The sequence below is a fragment of the Cyprinodon variegatus genome, unplaced genomic scaffold (assembly GCF_000732505.1).
Source record: "Cyprinodon variegatus isolate N-32 unplaced genomic scaffold, C_variegatus-1.0 Scaffold1160, whole genome shotgun sequence".
NCBI classification, from domain to species: Eukaryota; Metazoa; Chordata; class Actinopteri; order Cyprinodontiformes; family Cyprinodontidae; genus Cyprinodon; species Cyprinodon variegatus.
The window spans coordinates 29352-40537 of record NW_015151613.1 but is presented as its reverse complement, the minus strand read 5'-3'; the positions used below and the strand labels follow the sequence as shown (position 1 = coordinate 40537).

General features: G+C 36.4%; 1 protein-coding gene across 1 annotated transcript in view; it reads right to left on the bottom strand.

Annotated features, from left to right (window-relative positions):
* Positions 1-4896: 4896 nt before the first annotated feature.
* The window catches only part of LOC107101840 (cyclin-dependent kinase 5 activator 1-like), a 13871-nt gene continuing 7581 nt past the window's right edge, over positions 4897-11186 (bottom strand). Inside the window, exon 4 of the mRNA XM_015400910.1 lies at positions 4897-6927. The gene's annotated coding sequence lies outside the window, so the exon portion shown is untranslated. The remainder of the gene's footprint in view (positions 6928-11186) is intronic.

The window sequence follows — 11186 nt, the reverse complement described above, 5'->3', positions numbered from 1 at the left end:
GTGATTGCGACAAAAATTATTTTTACTTTTCTTTTACCCATTAACACTAATTTCCTTACATCATCGTGAACGTATTAGTTTTAGGTATAGATAATAATCCATTGATTCTTACTTGCTGACCAGACTTCTCCTTTAAAAGTTAACACAACACCATAGTGTAACATTTATCAGAATTTATGGAAATCTTTAGCTGAGTATCATTAAAATCTTAGTGATAATTAATCTCATGCTTTTTATAACATTTTATCCACAGCTTCCCTGGGCAGGCTGACAGAAGCGAGGTCGCTTTAAAGTCATCAGTTTGATGTGGCAGAAGGTTCGCAAGCAAGTTTGGCTGTTGCCGGTATCTCAGAAGCATCTTGCTAACCAGTTAGTAACTTAGTGCTAGTAGGTTCCCAAGGGGAAATTCCATTGGCACAAAGTCAAGGAACTGTCAAGGAACGCTATGGACAGCGGAAACATGCAAGAGGAGGAGAGTTCTGTGTCGGAGGACTTGGATGATTCTCCTCCGTCATACATTTTTTAACAGTGTCCTGTTTGGCGATGTGGAAATAAGAATAATTGTCTTGATGCCATCGCAATCCCCCCCCAATCGACAACCCAGAACCCTCAATGTCTAAATGTGAGAGCGGCTGGGGGAGCCGACCGTGGTGAGAAATAAAGTCCCCCCCACACCCCACCCCCTCTCCAGACAATGCCCTACATAGATGTGTGTTGTGAAAATGTTGTAGATCGAAGTGCCTAAAATGCAAAATAAAATTGGAGTGGGGGACACACCATGCAGAACCCCCACCCCGGACGAAGCCTGCACCAGGGGTACAACCCAGACACAGTGATAAGTCCTTACGTACCTGTACCCAGAACCACTGAACCGGTTTACATAACCATAACGCGTGAATAAAATTATCAAGATGATTGCCTGTGCACTGTGGACAGATCTTAGATTGTGCAAAACCCATCTTGAATTATCTTTGATCTGTATAGTGCACTCTGTGGAGGATTTTGTATTGTAATAATTGTAAATTGGGGTTTCAAGTCATGTTAAAAGTTCTTAGACATATCTGAGCCCAGATGTTTTGTTCAAAACTGACTGATAATCCATCAATATGGTTAGATTTGTTTCTAATTATAGCTAATTATAGCTTTAATTTGTTCATATTCTAAGAATTTATTTTTGTTAATGCCATATTGCAAATTTAATCTAGCAAATGTGATAAACTCCGTTCCTTCAAATAAATGATCCAAATATGTAATACCTTTATTCTTCCAGTACGGAAAGTTTATCATATTATTGTTTTGTTGAATGTCAGAGTTATTCCAGATGGGTGTACGACTGCATGGGTGATGACTTTGTCATTTTAAGAAATTCCCACCATGCCGTCGGGGAAGAGCTGATGTTAATATTTTTAAAACATGAATGCCGCTTGATCACACATTTTTTATTAAGAGGAGGAAAGCGGGGACGAAGATGTTGCCAGGGCAGCGAAAGCTTGGTTTGGTGTAGAATTGATTGACAAATTACCTTTTTGTATATGATTGGCTGAATTTAGGTGTTTAAGCTGACGTATAACTAACTGGCCTGCATTAGATAATGAAAGAACCCCCGCAGATTTTAAGACAGGATTTTTTTTTTTTTTTAGAAATTTTCTAACTTTTGGGACAATATCTTATGACAAAGCGTACATTTATATACATGTTTAAGCCAGAATTATTTGAAATTTAAATATAACTTCCCTACGGCTATAAACAGGAACACCAAGGCTCTCTGAAAACCATCAGTATTTCACCATTTTGAGTCAGGTGTTTTCCCAAGGACATAGCTGTCCTTGGACTGAATCCTTCAAAGTCTGTGAAAATAAGGCTGTGAGTTCAAACAGATCTAGCATACAGCGGCTTTTACCGCTGTATGCTCTGCCGCTTAGCAACCGTGACTGTTGACACTAAGGAAGATAATTAATACCGAACTTTTCAAAGCTGTTTATATTATTCATCAAAGAGTACCCTCAAGAAGTAAAGAGTTGAATACAGCCCCCACTGTTTACCAATCAACTGTAGTTAATAGGGTGATGATGTCACTTTAGCGATAGTTTCCGTACCCCGAACAACGCACATATACAAATTTAGAACTTCTGAGGAGAACTGATTAACGGACATCCCTTCCAGACTCATGGAGGGACAACAAGTACTTAAGATTATAACATAAACTGATGATATAACAGACATAAGAACAGTAACAAATAAAATATGTAACTTAATAACCTGGAAAAGATTGATTACAATAACTGGCAGCATCTAATACTGAACATGCTGCCCAGTGCATGCTGGGAAAACTAACCTCTGCTGCCCCAACACAATACAATACTTTATTGTAAAAATGTCCATAGCTGTATATTGGTTATTTATTCTCCAGGTGCAGAGTGTTATATATTGTTAAAACACTTTACAGTACAGTATTTTATTGTTTATCCTTTAACTATTATGTTACTCTTATACATTTTTCCAAGGTCCACATTTGTTTGTTTGTTGTTGTTGTTTTTTACTGCTGTAAGCACCAGAATTTCCCCATTGTAGGACAATAAAGGGACTTTCTATTCTATTCTATAAAAGGGGTAGAAAGATAAATGTCAATCTAAACAATGTATGTACATTTATATGTTTGAACATAATTTCAGAGAAATAGGCCTTGGTTGCAAAATTCCTTTGATCATTGATTGAGTTCAGCATATTTTTTTATTTTTATTTTTATTTTTTTTTTTTGCTGTTTTAGAAAATTCTGCCAAACTCCATTTTGGTTATACATTAAATACATAAAATCTGCTCTGTTAAAGACTATCGCCCCCTTGTGGCCAAATTCTAAAAATGATTTCTGTTCTTAAAAATGAAACTCTATGACCTAGAAATAAACAACAACCCGAATGCTTGGAAAGATTTTTATATAAAGTCACTGTAACAGTTGATCAAATAATTCTTATTTCTCACATACATGTTCATACATCCACATAGTAACATATTGCAGCATTAGCACTCTAGTAACACTAGTAGCCTTGACTTTTTCTCAACAAAGATTCTTCTTTACACAACATGAGTCACAAATGAAAAGGGAGTGATACTGTACCAACCTCATCATATTAGAAGCTCACATAATAGTTTTCATCTTGTACCTGTTGAATAATAAAATATATATTGATTTTCCCCACATAGAATATGTTATTCCTGATGTCTGAATGCAAACTGAATGTACCATATGGCTGAGTGCTCATTTATTCTCATCCTGGCTCTGTGAGGAGTTAAAATGTCAACAATTTAAGCTTCTAATAACTTCTAGCTTAAAAATATTTATTGCAAATTATTGTTCTGTCGCAGGTCGGCAGCTGAAATTTGGCACAACATTTTCTGCAAGCTTTTGGTTTCTGAAAATGAAAAGCTTTCAAATATATTTCATGAGCTAAGAAAATTTATTCAAGTAGGCACCCAGCTGACTAGCTTGTCTGACCGACTCAGGTAAAGTCATACTAGTTTTTGGTATTTAATTCAAATACCCAATGCGTTAGTGTGGTGTGCTTGTCACTACCCGATCCATCCCCGCATCCGCAACCAGACATACTTCCGGGTGTCGAAAAATAATAATTATGGTACTAAAATTACTTATTTCGATCCTTAACTCACATAAGAATGCTATTACACGTCTTTAAAAAAATGTTTTATGACTTTTCGGAGACAATTTTTGATCCTTTTTTTTTATCTGCATTTACATATTTACGTTTATCTGCATTTTAGTTGTTTCTTTCTTTATATTGCTTACTATATACCATAATTTTAACAGAAAAGGGAAACCTTAAACTCAAAAAGACTTTATTTATGTTTAAATCCAAAGCTGAAAAAGTTAGCTCCTGGAAGAAGCATAGGATCCCATTTCCGGTGCAGATCGGGCACAGAATGTTTACTATTTTCGGGGAGGGAAAAACATAATTTAGGTCTTTTTTACTAAAAAAAACCAAGGGTGACCCGGATTTTTATCTGGATGTGCATTTGCAAATGAGTTGATGGTACAGATCATGCTTCCGGGATGGATCAGTGGTGACAGTACTTCTTGCATTTTCCTTTTTTCGAATTTACTCTGTGAGTTAGTGCTAAACTCTACAGCTTTGGGAGTGTAAGCTAACAGAGAAAAGTTGCTCACTTTGGGGAGGTTCATGCTTTAGCAAACCTGCTAGCATGAATTTACAATAAATTCCTGTCACATGTAATTAAATGTAAAACTGTTGAAAAGTGCAAACTGATGTTTTATCACATGACAATTAATGTGCAGAGAGTCATCAACTCTAAAATCCAAGAACAACCTTGTTGATATTGACTTTTTACCCATTTGGTATGGCTAAATGTTTCAGCACAGTATTCCTTGTTGCCTTTAAATTAGGACTACAAAAAAATCCCCAGAGACAATGAAACATTAGCCTAAAAGTGAACTAATTTTAATTAGATATAGCTTTTACAAAAATCACCACAGCAGAACGAAAAGGTAGACAAGTTTTAGGCTAATTATTTTCCAATAACCTCATCAAAAAATGGCACATTCTTTATTACTCTATCAAATGTTGGACATACCAAAATCACAGAAATCTAGTAAAACAAGGTATTTGTTTTTACGTTGACTTCTATTTTTACTGGTTGGTTCCATGGAATTTAGCATCTGATCTTTGAGCACAACCTTTATCCACAATCCTGTAGAAAAAAAGTTGGATCAGCTTCTCTTGGAAATGCCTAAAAAAAGAAATGCTACTAATCTGATTAATCCATCAGAAATTTAGAGACGCCCTTCATCCTATCTGCATATTGGACCTATGAGGTCTGTTGTGGAAATAGGTCTTAACCCCACCCCCCACCCCCCACCCCCAAAACCATCCGCAGATGTAATTGTGGTTTTGTTTATTACTCAGAATTCTCAAATTCCTCTTCAAAAATGAATAAAATCCATAGACACATTGAATTATTAAGTTGGCATACGTTTAACAAAGGTCATACAAGTTCATTGCGTAACAAAAACACAAGCTTCCATATTTTGCAAGCCTCAAAGTCCTTCTTTCCGTTCTCCATCTCTGATACAGAATGTATGAAAAAAAAAAGTTGTTTTTTTTAGTCTCTTGTCCAGGACTCAGAGACTGAGTTGGCTCATTATCCATTTTTTTATTGTTTTTTTATTGTTTTATATATAAAAATGAGTCATTATAATGATATGGCACAAGATCTCTGACCTTTATGAGAGGCCCGATGTTTTTTAACAATTGGAAAGAGTTTATTAGCTACAGTTAGTCTTGATTACATTAAATGATCATGGTTAAGCCTCTATGATGATTATGTGAAAACATTTCTCTCGTCTTGTGTGGCTCTGTGGGAGATTTTTACTACTATTATTTTAAAGTCATTAAGGGTAATGGAAAATACCCTTTTACTTTCAACACAAATTAGCCCACAGTCCTGTGACAACTTAGATGTATATTAACAAAAGGCCCATCCACACAAATCAGATATTTTGCCAAACACATATTTTATTCTCAGCTAATGCCTCCCCTTTAAATACAGCCTGAGTTTTTGGTGATTATTAAAAAATATGTTTTCTAAGAAAAGCTTTCCTTTTTAAACAAAAAAGAATTTGGTCTTTCGACATGGACTGAATGTTTGGTCATTTTTAAAAATTATGACATAGTGCCCGACTTTTTTGCATACTCACAATCACGTCTGTGCTAGAAATCTCAAGAGTGAAATAATTTCTGTCCTTTTTTCATCCTCTGTCTCTTTGTAAGACTTCAAATGTAAGCTGGATAAGTTATACGACTTTACGTTTATTTAGCAATTATTTGAATTCTTAACCTAGGTCAGACCTTAACACTCACAGAATTTTGCTGAAAAATGACCCATATAACCTTAAAAGCCATGTTTAACTGGCAAGTTCTTAAGTAAAAATAGTAAAATGAAAACTTTTTTCCTTAAATGTCTAGAGGGGAGTCTTGTTGATAAGTTTCCCACTAGACTTTAGCTGCACGCTACACATCGCGGTTCTCCCTTTTAACAGTAGATGGCGCTGCATATAAAATCGGCCTCTGTAAAACAACTAGTGGCAGAAGGGTAAATGCATACTCCAAAAAACTTTGCTATCTCATTGTTTTGTCGCTAAACTTTTTTTTTTTAATTTAGCAAAGAAAATGTCACCTTTATATATATTCATGTAAATTTTAGATCTTCTGCTTTTGAATTCCGATGTAATATTATTGTCCTTTTCACCCACTGGGGCCATAGTAGGCATTACAGCATCTTGTTAGAGAATACTACAGGCTGCAAAGCGCTTTTTTTTTTTCAAACTAGAGAAAAAAATATCTGCTTTAAAGGAAATATCTAGAGAGGTGTAGCCAGGGCCTATATGCTAAATTTATTCTGTAGATTTAATTTTCAAACGTGAGGTCTTTTAGGTATTGAAGTTTAAAATGAAGGGCTAGTACCTGTTATTTCAATAAATAATTACTTCTAAACTGAGCCACCATTTTTCATAATGATAGAGGACTCGTTCTCTGGCCCCCTGATGCCATATCAACGTATGTACCTTCCAGTCATTCAGCTTGACCACTCCTTGCTTTCTTTTGCATGTTGAGGTGTGGCGTGTCCAACACAAAGCAGCATGCTAGGGAACCTACAAAGCACACATGCATGTCAAACAGCTTGGTCAGTACATAGAGCCACATTGGTCACCTGACCGAAGTGTTTGTGGTCTCTGGATTGGTCAGGACTGGGTCAGACCAGGGCAGGTGAATGTAGAGAAGGAATCACTGTCTTTGTTGCCGATGAAAGCACTGATTGGTGGGAGAGAGGAGGGTACTGGGGCCTGGCAGCCAAGGTCTTTAAAACCAGGTGGTGAAAACAGGGTCAAAGAACTGCCTGGAAGAGAAATCACATCTATGCTTGTTGTGTTCGCCTGTGCTCTGATGATCAGCTGGTTTCTGACACATGGTCATAATTTAACACTGGAAGATGTCCTTTATAACACAGGTATACAAGTCATCAAGCGTGCAATATTTCCTTCCTTCCTTCCTTCCTTCCTTCCTTCCTTCCTTCCTTCCTTCCTTCCTTCCTTCCTTCCTTCCTTCCATTTTCAGTGTGAAGCACCAACATGCAGCGTGGGTAAAAGTGCAGGGTAAGATAAATCTGTTCCCCTGTGTAAATGTGCCCTGGGGGAGGGTCAGTATTGCACTTTTCATAAATGTAAACATCTTAAGGGAACCTTTGCCTAATTACTGAAAATGCTGGTTCCTAAGGTTTTTATAAAATGTAAATGTTTCTTTAAAATACAGGTTATTTAATATATTTTTGATGTAATATTTTTATGAGGGAGATTTCTCTAAGTAGAAATATTAGTGGTGATTTCAATGATTCCATATTATGTTGTTAATTAAGGAGCTTGGGCGAGACTATGAGAACAAGAATGGAGGGAGGACACACGTCTGTTATGTATTTTGGTTTCATGTAGAGACTTCATGCAAATGCATGTAAATTCACAATAGTCAAAGGTCTAACTTTTGACTTAAATGGGTATTTGTGTGTCTGGTCGTCTCTGAACCAATATGGAGTCTTTCAGACGATGTTTCTTATCTTACCTAAACATGCTATAGGTCAGACTGGGGCATGTGTCTGCGTCTAAAGACTAATATAAGTATAAGGAACTTATTTTTGTAGATGAGAGATATGATACAATACCTTGCAAATGTATTCAGATCCTTTAAACTCTTTGAACATCATGTCACGTTATACCTTGAAGTACACAGTATATCAATGCGTTACATTAGCAGCATTGGTTTCGTTAATGATGACAATGATGAAATTATTTAGTTGACGCTGCTTTTTTCATGAAGATAACGAAAACTGACAAGCTAAACGTAGATCTTTGTTGATGAAAACTTCACGACTCATGGGTGTGAGTTTTTGTCAACGAGACGAGACTAAATAAAATGTTAGCCGGTGGCCGGTCACACATTTAAAATGCATCATTATGTTGTAATCTGTTAAACAAGGGCCTTGTTTGGTCACGCAGCCCACCTGCTGTGCAGCGGTGCACATTCTGCATGACTACAGATGGATCATAACAGCAGCGGCAGGGGAGAAAATAACCTGGAATAGTCTGGCGCAGCACGCTGTACTCTGACAAACTCTGCTTTTCCAGCCGTGCTTGTGCTGAAATGTATCTTTGTGCCCGCGTACCTCCTACTGTGCTTTACGCTCCACACTGTTGGTTCACTCTCAGCTCCTCCTGCCCTCGCTACTTAATAAACTATATGTGGCTGATCATCCTCTGCCAAGCATAAAAAATCCCTTTGTCCAACTATCAAGATTTTATGTCTTCCAGCTCACAAGAGGGGATGCTAAACATTTTTTAATGTCTAACAAAAGGAATCCCTAATATCCAAAGAAAATATTTAATTGCTTACAGTTTCTTTTTGGATAAAGAGCCAGGTGAAAAGGTACATAAATCTTTGAATATTTATTTCTCATAGTTCTCGTTTCTACCTATTTAAATATGATGTAAATGTTTCCTTGTATTGCCATTAAAACCTTTTTTCTGTTTCCTTTAAATATTTCAACATTCTAGTTAGCATTTTCATTCAATTTAGGTCTGGATTGTCATGGCATTAGAAGGGAATTATGTAGGTTCTCTCTATATTGTTATTTGCTTTTTTGGAGCAATGAAGAATTTATTCATCTGTGTGTAATGCATAATTTATAGTAGATGAGAATGTATCGGCTTTGGGATGGAAACCTTATATGTCTAAAATCAATTCTTTATTGCACATTATGTTATCTTGTCTGCCTGCTATATGATATGTTGAACTGCTATTTTCAAAATTTTCGTGACTCACTTTTGTATAAAGTATGGCAGAAATTCTCTAAAAAGCTTATTTGAATTCTATAAATCAAAGTTTTCTGCCTGACAGCAATGATGAACTGCATGACAGCATTCTATACCCAGCAATTGTAGTATCTAGGCAAGAGTTGTCAGTTTGGTAAATAATCTGGCTGTTATTCAAAATTGTAAAGGTTAACTGATTTTTGGAACATAAAACTGACTAAAACTAGTAGACTAAAACTGACTACATTTTAGTCGACTATAACCGACTAAAACACATATCACATATCACATATCGTAATGACTAAAATGTGACTGAGAATAATAATAGTTTTTTTTCCTGAAGACTAAACTAAGACTAAATCTAAGATGGCTATCCAAAACAACACTGTACAATAGAAAGGGTACAATAGAAAGGGGTTTATCAGAGCTCTGATTGGTCAAATCATGTTGCGGTTGAATTAATTACAGAAATTAAAGTATAATAGTATAAACTTAGATGGTAATTTTGTTGGGTTTGGTTCTCTGCAGATGTCATTTTCTAACTGATTGTTGTCACTAAATCTGCTTATACAATTACACTGCAAGAAAATAAAATCAGGAATAACCTTTTCTTGGAATAAGTGTATTTTCTCTTTTTTGAGCAGATTAGATAATTTTGATCATTTAACTCTGAGCAAACCTGCCCCAGTTCTGATCTGTTTGCCTGACCTGTTTTTGGATTCCAGTGGATCCTGTTGTGGAACGAATCTAAATCTGGCTCTTGACTTCACCCTCTGGATTATTCTGCGTTCCTCCATTAACTGCTCAGATCTGATCTCCTGTCAGTTCTTTGTCCTTCAAGGCTTAGGCATCTGGAACTCTCTGTGTGGCAACCACTGTATTTAGTCAGCTGACTGGCTGGTATCAACCTCTTTTTCTGGGCACGGACTGAACTTTAAACCAGGGAAGTGACTCCTGCCTTCAGGTCACTAACATGTGTTTCTTTTCTCCAGAGTTTCCAGCCTCAGGCCTCCTAGCAGCTGTTGTCACAAACCTGTTTTCTTTAATAAACATTTTTAAGGTATCCCACTGTCTGTCTTGCCTGAATACTGGGTCCCTCTGTTCTGAGTCATTACAAAAAACACTGATTCCATCAGCTGATCATCTAATTTACCTGCTAAAATTAAGAGAAAATTCAAGAAATATTTACACATTTTTAGATCACTTTTTGCTTTCTACAGTGCCGGTTAATGCCTGGAGTAGCACAGAGGATGGCTATGGGTGCTGTAACTTCTGAAAGTTTGTGAAAGGCTAGCTTGGTGTGCCTGTCTGCAGCTGAGGTTCTTCAAAGTTCAATTCGTGTAATGGTCACACCAACCCAATGAACTACATTCTGACTGGGCATGTCCAAACGTTCTGGGTATTCCTATCATTGGATATGGGTGTACCATAACAGTGATCGACTGTAAAGCCACAGGTAGGAACACAGAGCTTTAACTGGACCATATTTCTAGAACTACACTGATCCAGTACAGACTGGATGGAAGTTGGTACGTTCAAACAGCTTTGCACAAACTGTTGTTCAAAGCTTTGGAACAATCTGCTTCTATATATGAAGTGGGCTCCTTTAGTTGATGTTAGAAATCTTACTCAGAAACACTGTACAGTTTACTTTTCGATTTTTTTATACATTGTAAGACTCTCTGATCTGTTTTAGAACAAAAAACTGAGCCTGACCAGGTTAGAGTTACATGAACTTTTTTTAAATTTATTGTCTTTTTATACTTTTTCTTCTTGGGGCAACTATGTGTTGCTTTTAAAGCTCTGTACAAAAAAACGTTGTATGGTCTGGTATAAAAAGTAGCTGAATTTAAATTAATGGCAGATTGTAATGATAATGATAGTTTTTAGCATTTACAAGTATCTGTGTGTTGGCAGCAAGGTGGGAGTTTGCAGTTAAGCTAAATTAAATTTATAGAAAATAAAAAATATTTCTGTTTTAAAGTGTGTTTTAGCCTTATGTAGCATACTAGCTAACAGTTGTTACCAGCTGCAGTGCAGTTTCTTGAGAATTAAGAAAGTAAAGATTTTTAACTATCATGGTTTCTTTAAGCCTAAGTCTGTCAGTCAAAGAAATTGTGTCACTCTAATTCCTGACACACCCATTAAAACTCCTACTTTGGCACCGAAGGGCCCCCCTGCTTGCTTGTATGCAATCATTAGGGGGCATCATTTTTCAGAATGCCATGTAAGGAAAGTTTTAACACTAAAAATGTTTTTATCCTTTTTGATAAACCTTATGAACCCCTGTCCTTCA